We start from the raw sequence: 25,438 nt of genomic DNA on the forward strand, positions 1-25,438 counted from the left end.
AGCCCAGCTCAAGGAGGCGTGTGTGAGATGTGCGATGTCCCTGCATGGGGGGTTTGTAGACTTTCCTAAGCCAAAGCAACCGGGGCTGCTACGGCTGCTTTGAAAAAAAAAATTAAAATTAAAAAAAAAAAATCCCCGAGGACTCACCCGATTAACCTGCTGCAGTTCTGACCCTGCCAAAGGTAACTGCCCCATCCTTAACCATCAGCGTCTGGAGACAGACATTTGCATCTGTGTTTGCAGTCCGGCTTGGAATCCGTATTGCTACCCCTTCCCCCTTCACTTGCTTAGAGTCTCTTGGAGGAAGAAAAAAAAAAAGAAAGAAAAGAAAAGAAAGAAGGAAAAGAAAAAGAAAAAGAAAAAGGACACCCTCTCTCAATAACACACTCATAAGTAGTGCCCACCTCTTGCAGACTTGCCTGGCCCAGACTGCAAAACTGTCAGGTGTGTGCTGGAGACACAGATAAATTTGAATTGCTGTTAGATTCCTTCTTTCAACACCCCTCCCATCCCCCCTTCCTGGTTACAGACTTGGAGTGCTTGGTAAAGTGGCCAAGACCTAAGGCAGAGTTAGGGCACCGGGGCTGGGAGGGGATGGGGCCAAAGGGACATGGGGCAGGGGTCGCTGCGGGTGCACGGGGGTGTCAGGAGTTGGAGGCTGTTGCCGTGGGGCAGTACTGCGGTTGTGGTGCTGCGTGACCCTCCTGTCCTCTGAACCTTCCCCTCCTCTCCAGGCTTCCCGAGGCTTTCACCTTCCCCAGGGAGGAAGTCACCCAAGTTGTCTGGAGGTCACTGGACTAAGTATTTCAAACTGCTTATCATTCCTTGCCACCTTTTGATTCTATCAGAGCGCCTGCGGGTTAGAGCCCCATGCACCTCCACCCCTCCCCACCCCTCCTTGGCTCCCAGATTCTCTTCTTCCCTTTCAGCAGGGACCCTTCTCCTAGATGCACCTTCTCCTCCACCCAGAACCTTAACAAGCAGTTCTGGAACTGCCTTGAGTCCCCCCCCACTCCCGGCCCCCCAAACCCCCAGGAAGCCTTTGGCGCTGAGGACTGAGTATATGTGTTTATTAATTGTGTTGTTTTGTTTGGGCGGATTCTGAGTTGCCAAACGGGCCTATGACCTCCTGCTACTTTCAAAGGACCCTGCCCAGTAATTCAAGATGTGAAGACCTGCAGCCCCTGAAGTATTTTTCAGGGCAGCTGAATGGTTGGACTAGTTTTAAAGAGAAACTCATTTGTTTCCCACACTGCCCAAAGACCAAATACCAGAGGGTGTTTGGAAAACACCCAAGTTCAGAAACACTTAAGTTCAGGAAAAAAAAAAAGAAGTCAGAAGTGTCTGAGGGAAGATAGCCGGAAGGACCACGGAGTGGCTTTAGCCTGTCTTTGGCTGTTTTTTTTTTTTTCTCCTGTCCAGTAGATTGGGTGTTACCAAACTGAGTTAAACAACCTGAGAAACAGTTCTGTCTTTGTGACAAAGGGAGGGAACTTTGAAGGCCTCTCAGATCTGAGCTCCTGGGTGGCAGAGGCATGGCCTTGCTGATGGAGGTGACATGACCTTGAAGGGGATGCTTCCTTGCTTTGAGGAAGCAGTCAGGCTGTGAGGAAGCAGGGCCTCCAGGATCTTTCAAGCATTGATTCGTCTGCTATCCGTGCTTTCGTTATTTTGTCCTAAAGCAATTCTCCTAACTCTTTAAACTTGCATTACGTAGTATTAAATGTATATCTATTGTGAATGGCATCGTATTGCACATTAAACTGTCCATTGACTGTGGTGATGAGGTAAAAAAAAGATGGCTCCTTCCCCTTAGTAAATCAGAATCATTTAAGTGTTCTTGTATGATATATCCTGAAACCTTCTGGTATTCTCTGCTCAACAGAAGAGACTAGATCAATCGATGAGGTTTTCACGTGTGTGTGCAGCTCAATTTATTCTGTGCAATTTTTTCCAGAAATTAAAAGGTTACCAGAGAGTGCCATGTTCCCATCTCCAACTGAGCACCACTTATTACCACAACAGTATTTCAATATTAAGTGATCTTCAAGATCTTTCATCTTTCATTTTGAGCTCCAAATTTGACTCAGCGTGAGTGTGGCAGCCCAGTAAGATAAGGACTAACTAGCTAAGCACTCAGACCACCAAAAAGCTCTCAGGAGCATGTTGCCGAAAACAGTATCTGAATAACCTCCTTTCCAGGGACCTTGTTCTCAGCTGTATCGAGAATTTTGGCAAGCGCCTGCCAGGGTTAATGGGCTTGTGTTTGAGACTGATCTCCTCCATGACTTGTTTCTCCTGCTTCTCTACTATATACCTTAGTTGAACACTCAAGGCAAACTTCCGTTCGGTCCCTTGACATGTTCTAACAGACATATCCCTGGGTGCACCTGCCACAGGAAAGAGGACTAGTTAGGAGATTCTCCTTTTGTTCACAGAGGTGGCAATCAGGTAGCTTCATTTATTTATTTACTTGTTTACTTTGATGTCTCGTGTGCTCCACTCTGTTCGGTGCAAACCGACTCATATCTGAGGAGGTCAAAGCTGCCTCTGGAGGTTGACCTGTGACGTCAGTTTCAGTTGGACCTGGAAGACCAGGTCACCCCCAGTGAAAGGATTTTATGAAACAAAGCAGATAATTGGTATTTGTTTGGAAATTGTTGGAAAACTGTTGGGATAGAAAGCTTTTGAGGGAAAGCCACATTGATGAAGAAAAACACTGAAGAGGTAGGGACTTTTGAATAATAGATTGACTATGTAATGGTCAACCACAAGATAAAATTTTTACACAGTATTTTTATGGCTTAAATTGGCTGCAGTGTAAACCAAGCTTACTACTCTATTAAGTCATTATACTCTTCAATTATTTAACATTTCTGGCCAAGCTATCTTCTGTGGTCTTTTTTGTACACATCAGGAATGATATGTACGGTCATAATTGCTTGTTGTTAGTGTGAGCGCTTTGCTTTGGAACAAGGTTTAATTTTAACTTCTCGGGACCAATACTAAGAAGAATGTACAGAGGGAAGGGACTGTGATGGAAATAGCCTGAGCTCCATGAAACAGGATAGCTACAGCATTGGAATGTGCCTAATACAATCTGAGGTATCCTCACTCAGGAGCCCTGGCAGCATCTGCCTCTTAGGTACTATGCATTTTGAAGGACTATATCTCTATTTAAATGTAGATCTTCAGTTTTCTCCAGGGGGCACTTGGCAAATCTTTCAATCAAAGCACTGGTAGAAGAAAAGTGACTGAACATTTCTCCAGGAACAATAGCATCTGTCACTTTGAAATAATGATTACTAAGTATCACAATATTGTGATTCTGTAAAAAAAAAAAATCATTTTAAAATTATCTTCCTAAAGTGAAAAATAACATACTGGGGCTTTCTGTGTAAAAGAGACACTGTCTCTTAGGACTTTGTTGTGGGTTGGTTACAGCTGTGATGTAACAGGGCTTTACAATTCAGGTTTTAGGTGCCCATTGCCATTCCAGTAGAGTAACCGGGCCTTCAGAATCAGAGCAAGAATTAGCGACATGTTCACAGGCTCTCAGGCCAAAGTTAGGGGTAGGGAACTGTGGACTCTAAACAAGCCCCCCCACCCCACAACCCCTTGCCTTTTGGTGGTATTGGAGCAGAAACCCAGGGGATCCTGTAAACCAGGCAAGACCTCTACCACTGAGTTACTTCCTTCCCTAGCCCAAGGATATTGCCCCAAATAGTCAACTTTCATTTATTTTTATCCCAAGCCATCATTGTATAGAGTTTAGAATCAGTGGTCCAAGACTAAGAAGCCCAAAGGGTCTTCTTTGAAGGTGATAATTGTGAAATATCTCCCAAGGTTTTGAAATAAGTTGTCAACACATACATCTAATGGTTCTGATCCCTCAAATTGAGTGTGTTAGGGAAAATCTCCTTTAAAAAGTCTTTGAATGAACATTTCCTGGGAGGAGGCTACAGCTCTCTGGGTGCTTAGCTAAGAGCCTTTTCTTTTTCTTGGAGGTTAGATACCCTTCAGTATTCTACCCTGGTTGCAAGACCTCTTCTTTAGATTACCTCCTCCACTGTACTGGATAGAGACCCAGCCTTCCATCCTCCCTGGGACATAGGTACTGTACACACATGTGCAAATGTATTTATAACCGCACACACACATGCAAATGTATTTATCACCGTCTACCGAGTGATTCCTGCGGCTGTAGAGTGACGTCACAGCGCCACGTAAAGTTTTTGGTTGTCTCTGCTCATATTCCTATGTTGAAAGGCACTTTGCTTATTCAACTATGTAATAATAATAATAATTACCACAAGCCAAGGGATGAAGTCTTAGAAATTTCCAGGATACCAGAGATTCAACTCAGAGTTACCTTTTTCTGGGCATGTCTGCTCAGGTAAATAACCTTGATCAAACTCTGAAAAGGACACTAAACCATGATTCCCTTGTTTTATTCCTCTATAGTATAAAGTGTAAGTTACAGACAAATTGTTTTATTTCCTTAGAAAATATGCATTTCTAACAAAGATTTTTGATTGTTTTGACTACAGACTCAGAGTGCCAACATTATATGAAGCAAAGGAAAATGTTTATACCTCCAGTTTTATAGATATTTAAGAGGTTGTGTAAGCTGTGTTTCAAAATATATGTTTCCCATTTAAATCTGATCTCACTCTTAGATATATTCAATTAATAAGGCTGATGTTCTGACTATGATAATTTATATTCACAAATACCTGTTTTTATTAGCACAATTGTAGATGGTGAAACAAATTTCCATATCTGTTAATACTAACAAGAAAAATAACTAACATTTGTCTAGTGAGTGATAGTTTATAACTATACATCCTCATAGCCTGCACTTAGGGAGATTATTTATTGCCTATCTTAAGAAGGCAATCACTTTTTACAAGGTAAACGTTATATGGAAATAGATTCTTTACTTTCCTCTTTGCCTCCTTTGCTTTTTTTAGTCTCTCTCTCTCTCTCTCTCTCTCTCTCTCTCTCTCTCTTTTAATCCTTCTTTTCCACTTACTAATGTAAAACTCCTTTTCAGGGACAGAGCATATATAATTGCTCAACATACATGTGTCTTGAAAAGGGAGCAGGAGCAAGCCATCCCCACAGCTGGGGACTCTATCTTCTGCTCACCAGCGTTCTTGAGGAAAATGTTAGGTTGCAGGAATCATTTCATGCCCTGTATGTTTCCTGACATAAATCAGGAAGACTGTTAGCAAGTTATAGCCCTTCTTAGAGACTGCGGCTCTTGTGCCACCGTAAACACAGCCTATATATTCCTCCAAGTTATTGTGTGTGGAGAGAAACCCAAAGTCGTCTGTGTAAATGAGCGCTCCCTTCAGTTGTGAGGAGTTCATCGTCAGTTTAGCATGGGCATTTGTTTTCTGAAGGTTGCAGAATTAGGACACAGTTCTGATGATGCTTCAGGCCAATCACCCTGAGAGTCGGGGGCTTGTTTTTTACCCATGATGTAGAGATGGTAGAACGCTGGTTGCCATGAAAGGTCAGCAGCAGTGATAGGAAGCCATTATCTGTGGAATCTGGTGCCAGCCCATCGGAGAACAATGGTGGACCTTTTAGTATCTGTGGGCCAACCAAAAGGAGTAGACTAGATGGCCTCCAGCTTACTCTCCCTTCGATTCTCCTTTAAGTGATTAAGATTAATAACAAGTCAAACAACAAATGCTCCCATTTACTCTTGTTCTAGAAGCTATTTCTTTATGTGTGACCATATGCCAAGGCTATAAATGACAGTGTGCAGAGTATGTAGCAGAGCTCAAGTTCATTGGCTTGGAATGGACACCTCATGGGACTTAGATGTTCAGATTTGAATACAGGTGTTTTCTTTATATGCCATATATCGGTTGTCCTAAACAGACCTTTTCTTTCTGCGAAAAACAGTCTTATATTGCCAATCTCCTAGGCCAGATCAAAATAGCTGATGTGACCTGTTTGAGTGAAATATTGTTTTATCAGTGACACCTCAAATGTGAAAATAGTTGTTCCATTGTGATACAAGTGATAAACGTGGCAGATAACCGAGTCACAATGAACGGAGTCCAAGTTCAGTATGTGGATACTCGAGGGTTGAGCGTTAAGACATTGCACATGGATCTAGAAGTTGGATAGGTAGATAGGAGCTCTTGCAGAGTGGCTGAAAGGGGTTTTGAGAAACTTCTAGAATTTTAGAGACCAACAGCAAAATAGGAGACTTCCCTTTCTCCTGAAATATTGAAACAGTACTATTACTAAGGATATGGCCTGCTATAAGATTTGTTTTGTCCCTGAAATTCATTAAAAGTATGAGAGAGGAAAAAATGGAGAAAGATAAATAAATTTACTCAGTGAAGCCATAGGCCAAGACATAAGAGAAGAAAAGGTGCAAGGCAATGACAGGTAAAAGAGGTGTGTGTGTGTGTGTGTGTGTGTGTGTGTGTGTGTGTGTGTGTGTGTGAATATTGCCTGGCCTATTTTAACTGAGCTGTGGGATATGAAGGCAGATGAAGGGTCATGCATGGTGGCTCATGCCTATAATCACAGCACTGGGGAGACTGAAGCCTTAGGTACCAGGGTTAGAACACCACCTGTCTAAAACAAAACAACAACAACAAAACAAGACAACAATACACAAACAAACAAGATCTATAGAAGAACAAGGGAAATGAATGCAAGTGACCATTCCCTGTCTTCCCTTAAGGGGACGATTCTGTGAATTCTGTGGAAAAGACTTGGAATTAGGTCTCCCATTCTCATTTTAGAATTTCTGCTGGGCCACCCACTAATGTAATTTTGGGAAATTACTAGTTCTCTGAACCTTTATCACTTGTGAAAATGTAGCGAATCAAAGCATTGCTTCTCGAGATGGTTGTGAAGGTCAAGTGAGACTTGTTAGGCTGACCTGTCTCCACACACCAGGTCTGACCCTTGGGATCTGATCAGTTGAGAGTGAGTTGATCTCACTGCAGAGCCTCTTTTGTTGGTGCTTTCTAGCTTCCTGTGGAGCAAGGCAGAGAGGGAGGAAGCAGGGAGTGACCCAGAGGTGCTGAAGATGGCAGGCATTCCATAGGCCTGGTGCTTCTGAAACAGATAGCGCCAAGACATCAGCGACTTTATTTACGTTCCCTCCCAGGGGCCACTTCTTGTCCAAATAAACAAGTACATGACTTTAGAAACCAAACCAATGTATTCAGCATTGGTTTTGTTTGTCTCAAACATTGCCTGTCCTTTGTACTTTTTCTATAGCGTTGATATTAATCTAAAATGTATGCATTTTTGTGAAGGCTACGGGAATTGTTGTTTGGTGATAAATACTTACAATAGTGATATAAATTGCATCTGAAAAATATGTCTTCATGGGTATAAGATTAGAAGTAATGAATGGAAGATATCAGTTGACTCCAAGTGGAGGTGTGGTATATGTATCTTTTAGGGATATTTTTATGAATGATTCACCGATAAAAGCCTAGCCAATTTTGCCATTATAAATGAACTGTATTCCAAAGCATGCAGTAAAGAATAGGTCAAGAATTGCTCAAGAAATGGGCTGTTTGTACAGACAATGCATTTAAAGTCACGGAATGAGAGAAATGTAGTTAGATTCTATCTGAAACTGGGATGTCCTTAGCTCACTCCCCAGATAATGATGGGGGGAACTCCACACTTTGTGATCTGTTAAACCTAGAAACTCAGTCAAACTAGAAATCAAAGATGCCATGAGATCAAATTTGTGCTTGAAAGCCAATTTCTATTCACCTTTGTGAAAACCAAGGGATCTTCAGTTCCTGGTAGATGTGTGCTAAACAAGGGGAAAACAAAATCCCGGGAGCTTAATTGAGTTGGTGTCATGAACTTTGATAGACATATGATTGTTTTCAAGTTGCAGATGACCCCCATGCCATCACGTATTGAGAGTGTCTCTGAAATTGGCCAGTTAATACAGTCAGCCCAGCTCAGGTTTCTTTTCACTTTAGAGAAATGTACTGAACATGCCGTACCTTCCCCATCCCGATAGGTCAGTATAATTTTAAGAGACAGTTTCTGCGTTAAGGCATCCATGCTGCTTTTAGGGAGGTATAATGATTGTTAAGGTAATAGGGCAGGGGTACAGGGTCTAGGTCCCATCCCCAGCACTGTAAACAAACAAAAACAAGACCTAAGTACAGAATGAGGAAGAACTGTACAAAATATGACCCACCCGGAAGGAGTGCTTGTGCTCACCAGAGAGCCTCATTGACATTCAGGCTTCAGCTTACTAGATGTGCCCTACTGAAGATGCCATTTTCCCATTTACAAACTGGCCTTAGTTTCATCTAGCTCGTAAAATTGTTGGGAGGGTCAACTGAGAGGACCGGCTCCCTTTAGTCTTTGTTTGTTTGTTTTGTTGTGTTTGTACTGGAGAAGGACCCAGGGCATGACATATGCTAGGCTAGGCCACTGCTCTACCTGCCACTGCCTCTCCAGCCCCCAGACAGACGCTTTGGGAATGCTCTTGTGTGTTCAGTCGGGGCTGCGGAGATTACAGGAAGGGAGGGCGGAAGACTTAACTCTTGGGCACTTGTGCTTTGAGGGAAGGTCCTGTGTTGTGATTGACTTTGTGCCCACAGTGTCTGGCACCATGCCTGACTGTTAACAGAGGCTCAGTAAATGTTTGTGAATGCCTGAGTGCCAGGCTCTGAGGTCTGTCCCCAACATATGTTAGCCTTTAAATCCTCACAAAAATCTTGAACGGCGGTGAGGTTGCATCCCTTTCATAGATGAGAAAAACAGAAATATGGATATTCTGAGCAACTGTTGATCTCGTGTGGGTGGAGTGGTGGAGTCAGGACAGAAGTTAAACCGACTCCATTCATGGCATGGGGTGGCTTTCACACGTGAGCGCATCGTTACTGTTCCTAGAAGGCAGTGTGTGGCCAACATGCAAAAAGAAGGCCTCACGTAGTTCACCATTTTCCCAGGCAGCTGCTGGGCCCGCCTTTAGACAAGGAGGGCAAAACATTTCCTCTGGCCTCTGTGAAGAGGCCAGTTGTGGTTTCTGCCCTCTGAAGCAAGATGCACAATATTGAAAAATGCTTTTCCACAGGCCTTTGTGTAGTCTCATCACAGGGGTAAGCGAGAAGGGCAAGGTAGCATGGACCTCACAGATAATGGAGTGCTCAGTGATTTGGATTGTGTCTGCTATTAGTCACTGCCCATCCCCTATCATGGCCCCTGTCACTGCCGCTTATCTTCCTTTACTTTTCCTCACAGAAGGCCAAAGGGGTGGATGGCTCAGTGGGTAAAAGTTCCCGCCACCAAGTCGGATGACCTGAGTTTGATCCTTGGAACACAAATGATGGGAGGGGAGAACTGACCTCTGAACTCTACATCTACCTCTCTCCTCCCCCCCCCCCATAAAAAATAAGACTGTAATAAGATAAGAACACCTTTCATTCTTGGAGATAGTCGAGTTTCAATGCTTCTCCTCTTCCATATTAAGACTGAGAACTGGAGAATGTGGTTCCCGTACTGGAGGGTAGGTCCCATATTCTTTATTACTCATCTGTTCTCGGTGCCCCATGGTCTCTTAGGTTAGTGAGCTCACTTGGAGTTATGTTCTGCAGTCACTTTCAGTTTGTCTTGACAACACAGTTGTTTTAAAATCGCTCCCCACCCCCAATTGTCACAGTCTAGATTTTGATATGAAAGGACTAGATCCTGCATTATTTTCCTCTCAGTTTACCTCTCAGGATCATCATGGGGCTCCCAGACAAAATGGGTAGAGGAAAAAACAGAGGCAAGCACACTTGAAGATTTTGGATCAAGGATCTGGGAAGGTAGCTCAGCCAGCAAAGTGCCTGCTGTGCCAGCGTTAAGACCTGGGTTCCAATTCCCAGCACACTTGTACAAAGCCAGAGTAGAGCCACGTGGCTGCAGTCTCTGCGCTAAGGAAGCAAAGAGGAGGATTCCTGAGGCTCCTGTGGCCAGTAGCCAATCAGTGAGCTCCAAGCTCAGTGAGAGACCTTGTCTCAAGAAATAAGGTAGAGAATGAGTGAGGAAGACACAGGATGTCCATCTACATGTACATGTGACCCATACATGAACATGCACACGCCTATGTAAACACATACACACACTCTAAAACATACATGAACACATACACACAAGTACAGACTGGATGAATTGATGAAGTTCTGTTAGCCTATAGGACATGGTGGGTGAGAGCAGCCAAGGCAGAGGCTGGGTTCAAGTTAAATGCAGGGAGTGCCTTGCACTGGTGCTGTGTCCAGCGGCTGCTAGCCTTTGGTTAGCTGGGTGCTGGACTGAGACACGGAGATGAGACCTGGCGGTGGGGAGCCTCTTTCCACACTCCTCCCTGACCTGTGCTGGAGTCCGCTGGGGTGAATTGTGTGAAGTTGTCAAAGGTTGCTCTGCTCTCCAGCACTTGGCACGGGCTCCTCTGAAATGTGATACCATTGGTTTTCAGTAAAGGTTCCTTTCTGCAGGGCTGCAAACACAGCCCAGCGGCTGGCTACCCTGTCGGTCCACACAGCCCGGAGCAGACCAAGCAGCACCTTCCCGGCTGCCTTTTGAACCCGAGCCTCTCCCAGATCCCCTCCTCACACAGGAAGTTTCCTCCTCTGTTGTCAGATTTAGCACCAGGCTCCTGTCATCAGATCCGAGCAGGCTCCCTGCTGCACAGTAGAGAGACTTGCTTAAGACATTTGTCCTTGAAACTGCACCAAACTCTTGGAAGAGCCCAGAACGTGTAAGTATGTATGATTCAGGCAGCAATAGGACAAGGCAGAGCTGCAATCAACCATTATACAATATCCGATTAGCAGTACAGGAGGGATTTTTCCGATCTTATGTTACATTCAGTTTCAATTCGTTCGGAGGCAACAGATCAATTGTAGCCTCTGATACAGTGACTTTGCAGTAGACGGGGTTGTAATATCTTAGCTTTAGCTATTTGCCCTTCTCATTTAGCACATAGATGTGACTCGTGGGCCAATTATTGTGGGCATTAAGCTCTACAACTCCTCAATTTTTATTAGAGCCGATGATTGTGGGTCTTGTCCATCTTGAGAAACAAGTTAGCTTTGGGGAAATGCTTTTAAAGAATTAACTACAAAAATTCATGGACAATGGAATGAGTTTGTAGCATGCTTGCTCTCCATAAACTGTACTAGTTTGCAGTTATAATTTACTCATAGCGTATTCCTCTGAGGTTCGTTTTTAATTGAATCCTACTCAGTGCTTGTCTGGTGTTTGACGGTCCTGTATGCATCTGTTTAATTTACTTTGCTGGGATTGCAGTCTGGTTAAACCTGTGTTTTGATTCCAAGGGCTACCCAGGTGAAAGAAAGACTCGGGGCTCTGGGGGAGGTGGTGGTGGATTTGTTTGTCAAGGGTGGTCGTCTTACCTTTGAAAGCTTTTTAGGCCCCCAGTCTGACTGGCTGTCAGAGGAAGACCACAGACCAAACACTGCCAGGCTCTGAGGTGAATCTCAGCCTGTCCACTTTCGGAACTCCAGTCTATAAAAGCTGGTGGCCCCTTTCTATCAATTTTTAATCTGCAACAATACTTATGTTTATAAGATTAATTTCTCTCAGATTAGCCTGATTGATAGCTGGATTGTGGTTACTTAAGAGCCTGCTCCCTGGAACCCACAGCCCAGATGCATTCCATTTAACTAGTGAATGTAAAAACGGGTAACCATGGAGTCAGCCACCACTAACTGGCCGTGCAGTGGCTTGTTGTAAACAATACAAATGAGCCAGGAGAGCAGGAGCAACCAGACATGAAATGATTTTAACAGAAATTACGGTAAAAGGTCATGTGATTTGGTGTCCGCTTGTATTCAGTTTTAAAGGGAAAGCTTGTCTTTTTTCTCCCCCCCCCCCCTTGCCTAGTTCTAACCCACTAGAGTAGGGATCTCCTTGAAGTTGACAGGCCCCACTCGGCTTCCAAGGAGGAAGGTGGCCTGTGCGCTGTGGGCAAAGTGTGGGGACTTGTGGATTTTCGGTGGTAAGTACCTTTATTTTAGAAATGAAGCAAACAAAAATAGGGCTGAGTATATTGGGGTTTTCTTTGTGGAAGGTCGTGCTGCTGCACACTGCACGTCCCCTAGACCAGCTGAAACAGGATCACAGGTCCCTCCATTCTGTCCCTCTGAAGTGGCACATCTGTCTTCTTGCTTCTTCCCTGTTCTCTGGATTAATCTGTAACCCCAGTCTTTCTGAAAATATGTTACTGGCTTTCAAATCAACTTTTGCAGGATAGTAATGAGCACATGGAGCCTTGTGGGGAGGGGGAGTACTGGGTCCAACCTGAGGTTTTTGTTTTGTTTGTTTGTTTGTATTTTAATGCCTCTAGAGCTTTTCTGGATTCAGAGGGCCAGGTCTCATAATGACACTTGCATTTCTCTGGAAGGGATGGTGAAGCATATGTGTAAATGATGGTCTTTATAAGATTGATCTCAACTAAAAACAAACAAAAAAAACCTGAACGAACTGCACCCGGGTTAGGTACTAACTCATGCTTAGCTTGGCGAACTGTGTCCAGCTGTGCTTGAAATTAGAGACAAGCAGAGAAATTCCGGCCCACCACTTTGCGGGCCCGAGAGCATCTCAGAAGCGCAGCTATGCCCTTGTTGGGGTTTGGAGGTGGGCCTTGCCAAACACAGTGTAGAGGAGCGAGGATGCTCTTAGTCTGAAACTTGCATGGACACTTGAAGCTAAGGACTCAGCTAGGCATGTCTGTCTTAAAGTGGAGGAGCTGAACGGTGGGGGTGGGGTGGCTCTGCTTCCATCCCCACCCCCCTGGGTGGCATATGACCACGTAACCTGGGAACAAGAGACAGCGACAGTGACGTACTTGTATTTTGCCTTCTTTTGATGTACAGACTCTTCTGACTAGCTACATAATTGGACAGCCTTTGAGGTCATGCTGAGCTGTGTAGACTTCAGGTGTATATTAACCGATTAGCATCACTGAGGTGGGACCCATAAGCCCCTGGAAGATGTGAGCCTGGAGCTCAAGGAGAGCCAAAAGTATCAGCCTCTCCATCTGCTCTCAAGATTTTATGTAGCGAACTGCTCAGACCTGGAAGGGCTACCTGCTAATACGGTACTTATATTGACAAGTGGTGGTTGTTTTTTACATCAGTGTTTTGAATATGCTGGAGTGCCCCGGTGATACCTAGGCTGACAAGTTCTTTGGAATGTCTTGGGTGAGGATGTGGGGTTAGGTTTTGCTTGGTACTTTCAAACCAGCTGTGCTTAGAGGTGATGGAACTCGGGTAACTCATGTTGTGTCGGGGGAGAGGATTTTCAGGTACATGTTGAGAATATCATATCAGAGAGAGGTTTGGGGTAATTATAATAAAAACGCCGTTCCTGATGTTTCCTCACCTTGATCGCCTAAGCTGAAGGACACAACTGAAAGTGTCATCCCCGGGGATTTGGAAGGAGGCACAGTCTGTGGAGATGTGTGTTGGAGTCTTTGCTTCGGGCTGCACAACCTTAAGATTTTGTGTAAGCAGGCTTCATCTCTCCTTTGACCTTTGTATCCTCATTAATAGTCGGAGGGCATTAATGCATGCCAGTGATGGTTGGGAGGGTGAGAAGGGATCCTGGGTAGAAAATATTCAGCACCCTATCTGGCACAGTATGTGCTCAATAAACTCTTACTAGTTTCATTGTTTATTTTGGTTGGAAAATGCATAGTTAAGGAGAGTCCTGCTGTGGGCCAGCCAGGGAAGGAAAGCTTACATCTCCACCTGCCCCTGCAGTCGTGTGTCCTCACCTGGGAGATTGCAAGTCGGTGTACTGCATCATGTAATATTTTGCACAACCTTTTATTCAAAGCCTGAGATGATATTTTACATGCTTTTCATTTTCAGGCAAAGTTATTTAGTAAGATTAATTGAGTTTTAAAATTTTCTTATTGCAGATTAGGACTTTTGATACTGGGGGTGTTGAGACTGTATAGAACCCCATTGACAGAGTTGAGGAAAAAAGGACATTTAAACTTGAGACATTCAATTCCATATATGACACTCTTGCTAGATAGAGTGAGGGTACATGTACACAATAATAATAAATAAAACAAAATTTAGGAAGTGGTGATTACCCTAATCCTATGAGTTTAAACCTCGGTGCTCCTTAGTTGACCACCAAGGTTGTTATTTCTATTAAACACCAGTAGCGGCAGGTCTGTGAGCAGAGGGTTTACACCATCAAGGAGACATTTCTTGAAATGCTGTTTCTCTCTCTTTTGACCTTTGTCCTTGTGGCGTAAAGGTCATATTCCTTCAGTCCTTTCTCCTCAACCCTTCCAGGTTTTTTTTTCTTCCATTTCTAGTCTTCCCCTTCCTTTGTCTTCATCCTGTGTTCTCTCTGCTACATTGCATTGCCTTTTTCTGTATGAATCACAGAGCTTGGGAAAAGAGAGACAGGAGTCCAGCAGCCTTTTGATGCCAGCTCTGGTTTTATAAATGGGAACTTTTAGAGGAGTCAGAAAAAAAATCTGTTTTTCTTTTCTCCTACTATTGAACTGGAGAGTCACATCTGAAGTGACCTGCAGACCCCAGGGAAGCCTTGCTCAGGAACTATTTGTTGATTCATTGATTAAACACCATGGAGAGAGGGGGCATCAAGCACGGAGATCCCTTCAGTAGTGAAGGCTTTGAAACTCCACACTGTAGTGTGCAGTGGGACGGCTTCCGTGTGACCTTCCAACAACTAATCTCCTTTAAGAACTGAATCAAAGCAGCTAAGGGATTTTGTCAGATGGATTTTGTCTCCAGTTGGGGTTTTGGCAGTTTCGTGTAGAAAGCAATACATTCTCCATGAAAATATGAATTTCTCTTTTTCTCCCCCAAGAAAGGAATGAAAACAGATTGCCAGCCGAGATCTCTAGAGAGGAGCTCTTGTTTACCCATGGCACTATTCAGGCAGGGACAGCTGTGAGGTGGATGTCTTTCTCACACTTCCCAGCCAGCCTTTTCCTTAACTACCCTTGCCCGATAGTCTGGCCACCAAGTGAAACCAGCACAGTGAACCCTTTCTAGGATCTTTTCTGGTTAGAATGGAGGACGATAGCAAGCCATTTTCCAGACATCACAAAACCTACAAGGCAGCAGCTGGAAGTGGTTCATTTGCTTCAACATACGGGCGTTCAAGGTCATAAAACTTCTGAGTGTGAAGTCAGGATAGAAGTTCAGAGGTCTCCTTCCTGTTGGCACATTCCTGAGAGCCTTGCCTTATAGTGGAACAGATTACAAACAGAGAGAGCTTATACATAGAATTAAAAACCGCCCAGTCTAGAAAATGGTGAGCCGTCTCAAAGTGTCTACAGGAAGAAATGACAGAAATCTAGGTCAAATTGTAAAGCTGTACTCTACACACCCTTGTGACCTTGAGGAAGACAGTTGACCAATCAGGGCTGTGGCTTCCTCTAAACACCCTTGTGATCTTGAGAAAGACAGTTGACCAATCGGGTCTGTGGCCTCCTTTGCTGAGAGACTGAGCTAAAAGTATCTGTAATGTAAATGTAGTAGGTTTGTTCCAAGGATTACACTAAATTACCTATGGTAAATGCTTAGCTTAATCCTTTATGGGCTGTGAAAGGTAGCAGCAAACTTGTCAGTCTTCCCTTTTTAGAGATTGATGGTGGAGTTGCCTGTGTGTGGTAGACATATAAACAAAAGATTGTAAGTGTACATCTAGATTGGGGGAGGGTCAATAGTCTTCAACATTTCCTTGTACTGTAGCACATATAGGTGAAGAATTGCTTGTTGCTTGGCACAGAATCATCCATGGCGGTGATGATAACAAAAATGTTGATATTGATGGGTGATGCCCAGGGCTCTAAGATCTTAAAACCTTAGCTTGGATGCACTGGTTTCTTCCTTACACAAGGGAAGAAATTAGAATGTTGGTGAATTAAGAGCAGCTGGAGTCATTTAAATAGGAAGGCTGTAAGAAGTAGACTCCAGTACTTTATTGTTGTTAATTGGTCTTGAAGGTGCCATCCTACATGATCTTCATGACCTTAGAGGATGCTTTCCAACATAGCTCTGGAACTGGACTCCATGTTAAGGTTCTGGGATGAGGTAGATGATCAACGGAGCCACTCTGTTTCTTTTCTTATTGTGGATTGGAATCATCATGCCAGCTACTTCGTAGGACCGTGGTGAGGACTAAATTAATGAGTGTAGCATCTAAAAAAAGTGCCTGCCTCACATTAAATACTCAGTAAATATTAGTAACAATGAGATGGCTCTTTTTCTTTTTTAATTTTTATTGTTGGTTTTTTGTTTTGTTTTGTTTTAAACACTGGTAGAACAGTGTCTTACCTTGTGATTCTCCTCCCAATTTCCCGTCCTTCAGATTATCCTCGATGTTACAAATATAGAAGTTGACTTTTAGTTTGAATGTAAATAATGGCTCTTCTTTATTGTGCCATTTAAATAGACACCGTTCCATGTGAAATGTGTGGTATCTAATTGATCCAATCCCCTCATTGTTCTAATGTGATAGACATTTTCAGTCCCATCCTTCAAACAGAACAGGAAGCCTTGAAGATATCCACAGCCAATGAATGGCGGGGGTGGGTTAGGAGTCTGATGTCTTCCCAGGGTGTGTATGCATCCTGCCTCTCTCAAATGGAGACAGTTTCTAGGACTTCATTCTTCTTCAGAAAAAGTAGAAAAGTTGATTTTCTAGAATGAAAATTGAGAAATAAGAGGAAGATGAAGGGAAGAAGAAAGAGAGAAGAGGAGAGGGAGAGAGGGAGGGAGGGAGGGAGGAGAGAGAGAGAGAGAGAGAGAGAGAGAGAGAGAGAGAGAGAGAGAGAGAGAGAGCGCTTAGTTCATATTTAGGCAGTTTAGGCAGCCCTTTCAGTAAGGGAAAATAGATAGTCTAGGGTCATTCTCATTTTAACCCATTTTTTGATTTTTTGACATTATTTAGTCCAAACCAGAGTGAGTATAAAATGACAGTTTGAGACTTTCATGATGACGATTTAATCTTTAGGTCTGGAACAATCTTCTATATTATGTTATAAGAGTTTCATACAAAAGTAATGATAGACACAAAAAGAGGAAAAAGAGCTGGTACATCAGCACGAGGCAAAAATGGAACCATTTCCACACTCTTTCACACATTAACCCTGGCAGGGGAGGGGAGGGGAGCCTAAATTCTGGTTACACTCTTGAAGCTTGGGCACAGATTATACTAATATCCATAGAGAAAGCTATGCATTCAGTGTGGTCTGGTCCTTTCCACTTAAAAATACCCCTCCCCATTTAAGTTAATCTTCAAAGATCTTCTGAGCTAAACAAGCCACATTTCCTTCTCAGTACTGCACATTAGGAAACCAAGCCACTGGGCTTCGTATGCAGGCAGGAAAGCTGTCCTCTAGATTCTGACACCCCAGAGAAAGCCTCCTCTCTCTTCTCAGTGATGTGATTGTGATGACATTGACTTGTAAAAACTGGAGGACACATGGCAGAGGAGAGTCACACACACCTAGGTCTTCACTGAGGGTCTTGATGAAGTAGCCCGCCTATCCTCGTATACAAGTGTGCTGCTGCTACAATCCGGCAAGGCCGTCGTCATGTCATGTCTTTGGGGAGTGATGGAGAGCTATGGTTCTTCCTGTTGTCGAGAACAAAGGCTGGGTGCTGCTCAACAGAGTACTGTGCCATCTTGTTAGCTTGCTGGGGCCCACCGGGTGCTATGGCATTCTCCCCAGGTGGCCACCCATGGCTCTTGTGATGTGGGACTGGCACTCTGTCTGTGGAGCAGATGGGGTTTCCTTGCAAGTGGTCCTTCCTGCTCTGCATGCTCGTTTGGGAGATGTAGGCTGACGTAAGTGCAGGGGGTCAAAACCAATAACATGCCAAACTTCTGTTTGTGATTTGTCGGGAATGGAATTTGGTCCAAGGTAGACTGCAAAGAGGGGACTGGGAAATCATAATCATTCCCAAGGTCACTATCAAGGTCAGACTACTTAAGATAGTTTGAATGTTATAGAATTAAGGCCACAGTTGGAGGCTCACAGCCCTTTTTGGGGAAAATTGAGGGATTCCCCATTCCCAGTTTTCAGTGTTTTGACATGCTGGAGGTAGAGAGAAGGAACTGAACAAATGGAGACGCCATGACTGTTTGCCTTTCCCTTTACAAGGTCACAGAACCATATGACTGTCCTTGTGTAAAAGAGTCTGAGTGTATGATTGTTGATTCAATAATTGCCTTCTTATGGCTTCAAGTAAAACAATATGCAAAATGACTCTCTGTTGTTCTAAATATAAATATTTCTTCTAATAATACATGGTATTTGTGTGGTGAATGTTTTGAAGTCACAAATTATCATTTTCCTTTTACAGCTGAGTTGTTAGCATTGCATGATGAATCGGCTTGTTCAGAATAAGTTTGTTAAAAAATAACAATACTAGAAACTGGTTCCTCTAAGTATCTAGATCCAAGTTGATCCTATCTTACAGGATCTTCAACCTGGAAGAGGCTTAATAAAAAGTAGGACTGGTGATTGGGTATGGAGTAGACTGAGAAGGGAGGAAGGCCCCAGAGAAATGAGGGAAGAAAACACTTGAAGGTCATATGTCCTGAGTGTGGTAGCCAAGACTGTAAGGTGGCACCAATTCATACTTTATTCTCCATTGACTAGCAAAGTCAAGGGATAGAGAGATGGACCAGTGGTTCAGAGCACTTGCTGCTTGGGCCTGAGTTCTGTTCCAAGTATCCACATCAGGGGATCACAATTGACTCCTGCTCCATGAAATCTGACCCCTTCTTTTTACCTCCTCAGGCACCCGTACTCAGGTGCACAAACCTACATATATACATACATACACACACAAAACTGAGAATAAAATAAATAATAAAAAGAAAGAAAAGCCAGTGTGGGGTGGGAGGAGAGGAGGGCAGGAGAAGGAGGCAGGGGAGGGTCAGTGTCCTGGGAAGGATTTCCCATGATGCCAATCTCCTCTTCTGTTTGTTCCCTGTATGGTTCTGTTTCTATCATTTCCCAGTATCTATGAGGTCACATAGTAGAGCAGAGACATAATCTATTCTCACCTGGACTCAGGCCACTCAAAGAAAGAGTGAAATGACTTTGTGCTTATCAGTTTAAGTCCTGTGTTATCTAGTTCTGGGCCCACCTGCTTCCCCATGCCACAGAGCGGCCCTGTCCTTATATCATCATCTTAAAGAGAACAGCCAATGAAGTGTGAGATGGTGCAACATTCCTAATCCAGTACCTTTAATTTAAAAAATAATTCACTGGATCCATACTCAGTTGAAATGTGGCTGTCTGTTTATTATTTGTTTTGATTTGGAATATGGCTACGTTAGTCACGTGACCATCAGAAGGGGAAATGCATGTATGCTTTCTCTCCCGTGAGCTTCGATGACTATCAGGTAAATAAGGTCCTGATACAGCTGTGTGTATTTTAGGATGGATTTCTTGACCCAGCTTAATGCTAAGACCATGACAAAGAAATTATGTCTTTTGATAATGGCTCTGAAATCTTCGAGTTGATCTACCATAGTCAGCATTTGACTACAGATTCCCGGTAGAAAGCCCAGTCCAGCTATCGGAAGAATGCTTCAAAAGGTCTGTGTGTTACTGGCAGATGGAGGAAACTGGTGTCACGTGACTGTCAACTCGTTACCTTCGAGCCATCATGAACCAGTAGCAGCTACCACAAAATATTTTAGCATCTTTAGAATGTCAAACTATGATTTAGAACGCACAAGGCACAAATATTCGATTAAAGGACACACGTTTATGGACAAAGTGAGCGTTTGGTAATGGCGGGGTTGCTTTTATGCTATGGGTTTGCTGTGTATTTCTCTTCGCCAGATAGCTAAATAATCTAATTTTAGGAAAGTTTCACTTTAATACTCATAAAAATTAGAGGAGAATATTGTGCACACCTGTTTGGTTTGTTACATGGACACAGTACATGGCACGGATAACAGATAACAGATCAGTTCTTATGTATCTCAGAGTTCCAAGCCTTTGAGGCTGTATTATGGAAACTTTGTAATTATTGTGGGTAATCTTGCAGAAAATTAAATGTTGAGTTTGCATATATGGAGAAGTTTGGACTATTTTGCTCACCATAGCTTGTTAGAGCTAAACATCTCATTGACCCTGCCAGGCTGTGGGTTTCACTTACTGCTGGTAAAATGCTATTTGTTGTGTAAGTCAAATTTGTTGTACGGTGACTATCTTATGCCCAAGGCATGATCTAGAGACCTTACTTGCTTGTTCCAAAATGAATTTTGACCAGTAGTTCTGAGCTTGTGATAATTTTCCCTCAAGGGGCATTTGACAATATCTTGACAATTTGGATTATTATAGTTGGATAGAAGGTTTTGTTGGTATCTAGTGAGTGGAGCCCCAGGGATGCTGAAAACATCACATAATGAATAGGCATTACCCCCAACAACAGGTACACTGATGAGTTATCAATTCTCAACTATTGACAGTGTCAAGACCAAGAGGACCCGATTTAGACACACGCAGAATACAAAAGCCAAGTGGAAGTGGGTAGCTGGAATAACTGTTGATTTGTAAGATGGTTGGCACTGTAATTATGACTTCTCCCCATAGGCCGTAGAAGAGACATGGAAGCCTCTATAGACTGCAAACAAGCCACACACTTGCTCTGCAAATGTTGAAATCACAGTATGTGTCTCATGGCTATCAGAGCCACCTACTGCCACAGCCACAGTTTATATGGCTTCAGATTCTAGAGAACTCACTGGATGTAACAGACACTGTTCAAAGTCTCTGCATTTGCGTCAATTCATCTCAGCCCCAGAGCAACTTCACAGTGGAGGTACAGTGGCTGTACCCTCCAATCCTGGAGCCTGCGGGACAATAATGAGCTCCTGGCAGGAAGTGTGAGGAACAGGGCAGTGAAGGCAGAGCGTCCAGAAACAGGGAGGGTTTGTGTTCCTAAATGCTCCCAGTTGCTCAAGCTTTTATTCTGTGGAGCTATTATTGTAGGACATAAGGATTCCTGTCATAAAAGTAGGCTTATGTTTGGGTCTTGAGAGAGAATGGAGAAAGTTTGCATAACACAGCATGGTCCAGTTCTGCACAGACCCCTACGCCTGTCTGTCTTTTCTTCTACTATGATCGTGATTGACTGCGCTAGTTTTTAGGCAGTATGTAAGTGATGCAGGGTGAGTATTCTCTGCAGTCCAGCCTTGCAAACATGAGGTGTCCCTTCCCACCTGTGACTGTCTCCTTCTAGCTGGCTGTGCCCTGAATCTCTTTCTGAGTTTGCAGAAAGGAGATGGAGGTTTCTTCTTAAAATATCACCATAGGGGTGAGTTCAAGCCCACTTAAGTTTGAAATAAAAATAAAATAAAATTTCTCTAAGCAGGCCTCCTGGGATTTCCTTCAAGTATACATTTAACAGTGGGATTTCCTCCTGGAAATGCCACACGAGAAGTCATATTCCCAATGGGGATTTTGGCTGGAAGCATCTAGAAGCTGAGATCTGCTGCTTTCATGCCAACCAGAGGACTGGGAGTATAGAGAATCAGGTTTGTCATGGCTAGATATTTTACCTTTGCCAAATTAAACCTAAGTTGTCATCAAAACTCAGAAGGGACAACATCACAAATCACTAGAAATATATCAGCATTCTGAATAGTGGAATTTATGGGGCACCTGGATGATTTATCTTTCTAGTAGCTGTTCAGAGACTTCCAACTTTTTCTTCATATAAAAGGACTTCTGCTTGAAGATCAGTGAGTTGAGTTCCCAGACCCAGCACCTGAGATAGGGGAGATGGAGTCCCCATACCTGTTTTCATAGCAGGATGAAGGGCTGTGGAGATATCTCAGCTGGTCGTGTTGGCCTCTTAAGCACAAGGACCTGAGTCCAATCACCAGGGCCATGTAGAAAAGCCCAACATGGTAGCCTGCACTTGTAATCTCAGCCCTAGGGAGGTGAGACAGGAGGATTCCCAAGGATCAGCTAGCCTACCTAGATGACCATGAGCTCCAGTTAAGAGAGATCATCTTTCAAAAACCAAGTGGATGATTCCTGAGAAATGGCATCCAAGGATGACTTCTGGCTAACATGGACATGTGCTCATCAATCCTGCGCTCTCTCTCTGACTCTGTCTCTGTCTCTCTGTCTCTCTCTTTGTGTGTTTGTGTGTGTGTGTGCGCGCGCGCACATGCACAAGCATGCACAGTATCCATGCTATGAGGCTTGCTGGAGCTTATGTGCTGAGCCTGACATAAATGGGGTAGGCCCGAGAATTGGATAGAAAAGTCGAGATCCAGTGGTTAAATGATACCCATCATTTGTTTATTCCCCAAAGGGTTCTCTGTTAGAAAAGGCTGACCCCCTTGGATGAAGTGACTTGACATTGCTCAACCTCAGTTCCTACGGCTATCTATAATTTATGTTTTGAAGATTGAATGATATAAAATACACAAAGAAGAGATAAGGTATAGTGGTTGCTTGTGGGGTCACATGCACATACTCCCGGAGTTCTGAGAAACTTGATTTGTGCTTTCTCTTTCCATAAAACACTGTCTGAGGGCTACAAACTGGGGTTTTCTCTGGTATTTGTTAAGATGCAGGGCCTATTGGGGGAGGGCTCAGCAGGCAAAGTGCTTGCTGAACAAACGTAAAGGCCTGAGTTTGGCTCCCCAAGTGTGGCAGTGCACGTCTGTGGCCTCAGTCTGCGGACAGGCTGAGACAAGTAGATACCAGTAGATTGCTAGCACATCATTCCAGCCCCAAGGCCAAGCTCTAGGTCCAGTGAGAGACCGCCCCGACTCAAAAAATAGAGGACAATGCCCAGTTATGACCTCTGCCCTTCACATACATGGTCACGTGTACATGAACCCTTACACACATGTGCATACACAACACAAAAGGGAAACGTGCAGAAAAAGCAAAGACTGGGTCAGGACCACTAACTCATTGCTTTGGGAAGAGCCCCAGTAGTTTGAGTTTTTATGCACTCCTAAGTTTGAGGATTGAAGCAAGTGTTCTTGTTGGACTCTTCTTGGACTGCCAGTCACAAATAATGACCTGGAGACTGATTAATTATGAAAGCTCGGCCTCTAGCTTGGGCTTGTTCCTAACTAGCCCTTGTAACTTAACCCGTTTATTTCAATCTACAGTCTGTCGAGTGGCTTGTTACCTCATCTCTCCACACTGCCTAGGCTGCTTCCTCCATGTCTGACAACTCCACCCTTCTTCTTCCCAGAGTCCCCTCTTCCCCGTAAGTCCAGCTTAACCTCTTTGTAGCTATTGGCTGTTCAGCTTTTTATTACACCAATCACAGCAATCCACTTTCACACAGTGTACAAATAATTCCGCAACAGAGGACCGGCTTTTGTACCCCGTGGTGCTCTTTTTCTGCAGCAGTACAGCTGAATCTAGAGATTCTTTTCTCCCCTTCTGGAAGGTTCTTCTGACCCCTCTGCAGTCTGAATCTAAGCCTGTTAACTTGCTATCCCTGTTTCCAAGCAGTGTTTTTTATGGTGGGCCCCACGTGGTTGGGCAACTTAAATGATGTGATAATGAGGATGGACTAAAGGTCACAGGATTGTTAACATGTGTGAGGAGATTGTAGGCTTAGCCTACCAGGCGAGGGAAAGGCTAGTACCCTAGCTGTAGGCACACTTCAAAGCACGTAGCTGGTTTGCTGCGCTAACTTAATTATCTGTGCTATTGATATCTTTGAAGAACATATCTATACCGTGGATATGGTTACTTCTCAGCGGGAGATAGCAGGAGGTGGCTTGCTCCCTTGCCAACTTCCTAAAATGCTTTTCAGAGTCATCTGGGTTGCATAGACCTCTCTTGGATTAAATATAAAAATAACCCCGTACAGCATATCCACCCTCTTTTCCCTGGCTGCTGAAACAGCAATCTCCTATGCTTTTTCTAGAACCCATTAAAGAGGGAAGAGGAGAGGAGGGGGTAACAGTATCCCAAAACCCCAAAGCCCCAGACCAGATATTCTTTCTCCTGGGATGGATCCACAGATGGATCTCAGCAGAGGGAGAGAAGACGGCAGCGGCATTGGTGCCCACCTCCGCTCCCTTTTGATTACAGGTTGATGAAGTGGCATGACCTTTATCCTTATTTTTATTGTTCTTCCTTTTCTTTCTGGCTGTATTAGATTTATTGACATCTCCACCAGAAACCTGCAAGGGAAAGAAATACAACTCAAACCAGGTGATGTTTTCATTTCTAAGCCATAAAAGTGTTTGATGTTAAGAAACACTTGAAGCTGTAGACCGAAGGGAGGGATTTGTCTTCACCCAGTTTCCGCTGCTCTGAACCCGCCCCGTCCTGTTCGCAGGGCTGGTCACAGAGGCTGTCCAGAGAGAAGGACCTTGCTCCTGATGCTGGCCTTCACTCAGTCCCCAGAAGTGAGACCACTGAGTGCTGCTCTACTGTGTTATTGCACTCTTGTAAGGAGTATTCGTGTCTGGGTGCACCTCTGTGACCTCTTAAAGCGTGATTTTGGAGCATCTGATCCTGATGATTTCTCCTGTGTGTGTACCTGTGTACACATGTGTTCACATGGGTGTACCTATTACACATGTGTGTATGTACCTGTGTACAGCTTTGTGTGTACCTGTATACATGTGTATGTACTCATATATACATGTGTATGTGTGTGTACATGTGTACATGTGTGTATATGAGTGTGTTTGTGTGTCTGTGTCTGTTTGTATACCTGCATACATGTTTGTGTGTGTACCTGTATGCACTTGAGTGTATCTGTGTACATGTGTGTACTCATGTACACATGTGTACATGTGTGTCTGTCAGTATACACATTGTGTATGAGTGTGTTTGTGTGTGTGTACAGATGTGACAATCTTAGTAGCCTTCCTCAGGTGCCATCCATCTTGGTTTTTGAGACAGAGTCTCTCACTGGCCTGGAACTTGCCAGGTGGGCTAGGCTAGCTGGCCAGTGAAGCCAAGGGATCGTCCTGTCTCTGCCTTTCCAGCACTAGGCTTACGAGCATTCTCCACCTGCCTTCTTGTAATGTAGGTTCTAGGGGATCAAATCAGGGCCTCTGCTTTTGAGGCATGTACTTTTTTCCTCTGAGCCAGGCCCCGGCCCAGACTCGTCTCTCAGTAGGACGATGTGAAGTGTAAAGAGGTGGAATTGCCCAAGGCCCTGGGCGCACAGAAAATGAATCCAATGCCCTGTTCTTGGACAACAGAATGTGACTACTGTTGGAAAGCTCGTCTGTTTAATAGGCAGAGCCTGGAGTTTGGGGGAGGAATTTTCGACTTTTCATCTTTCTCATCCTTGTAAAGCCTCTCACACAGTGAGCACGCCATAGCCTTTAAAATACGGTCATTTTTGTGATAAAAATTCTGTGAAGAACAGCCAGAGTGTCA

At 43.9% G+C, this 25,438-nt stretch overlaps 1 protein-coding gene across 23 annotated transcripts in view; it reads left to right on the forward strand.

Annotated features, from left to right (window-relative positions):
• Positions 1–25,438, forward strand: part of Esrrg (estrogen related receptor gamma) — a 630,688-nt gene that overhangs the window by 44,939 nt on the left and 560,311 nt on the right. For 3 of the 23 annotated variants that reach the window (XM_076548163.1, XM_076548176.1, XM_006972072.4), the window contains exon 1: positions 650–10,762. The exons of 15 other annotated variants lie outside the window; for them this stretch is intronic. The gene's annotated coding sequence lies outside the window, so the exon portion shown is untranslated. 5 more of the 23 variants (XM_076548166.1, XM_076548178.1, XM_076548173.1 and 2 more) reach the window with 4 other exon arrangements.

The sequence above is a fragment of the Peromyscus maniculatus genome, chromosome 11, assembly GCF_049852395.1.
Source record: "Peromyscus maniculatus bairdii isolate BWxNUB_F1_BW_parent chromosome 11, HU_Pman_BW_mat_3.1, whole genome shotgun sequence".
NCBI lineage: Eukaryota > Metazoa > Chordata > Mammalia > Rodentia > Cricetidae > Peromyscus > Peromyscus maniculatus.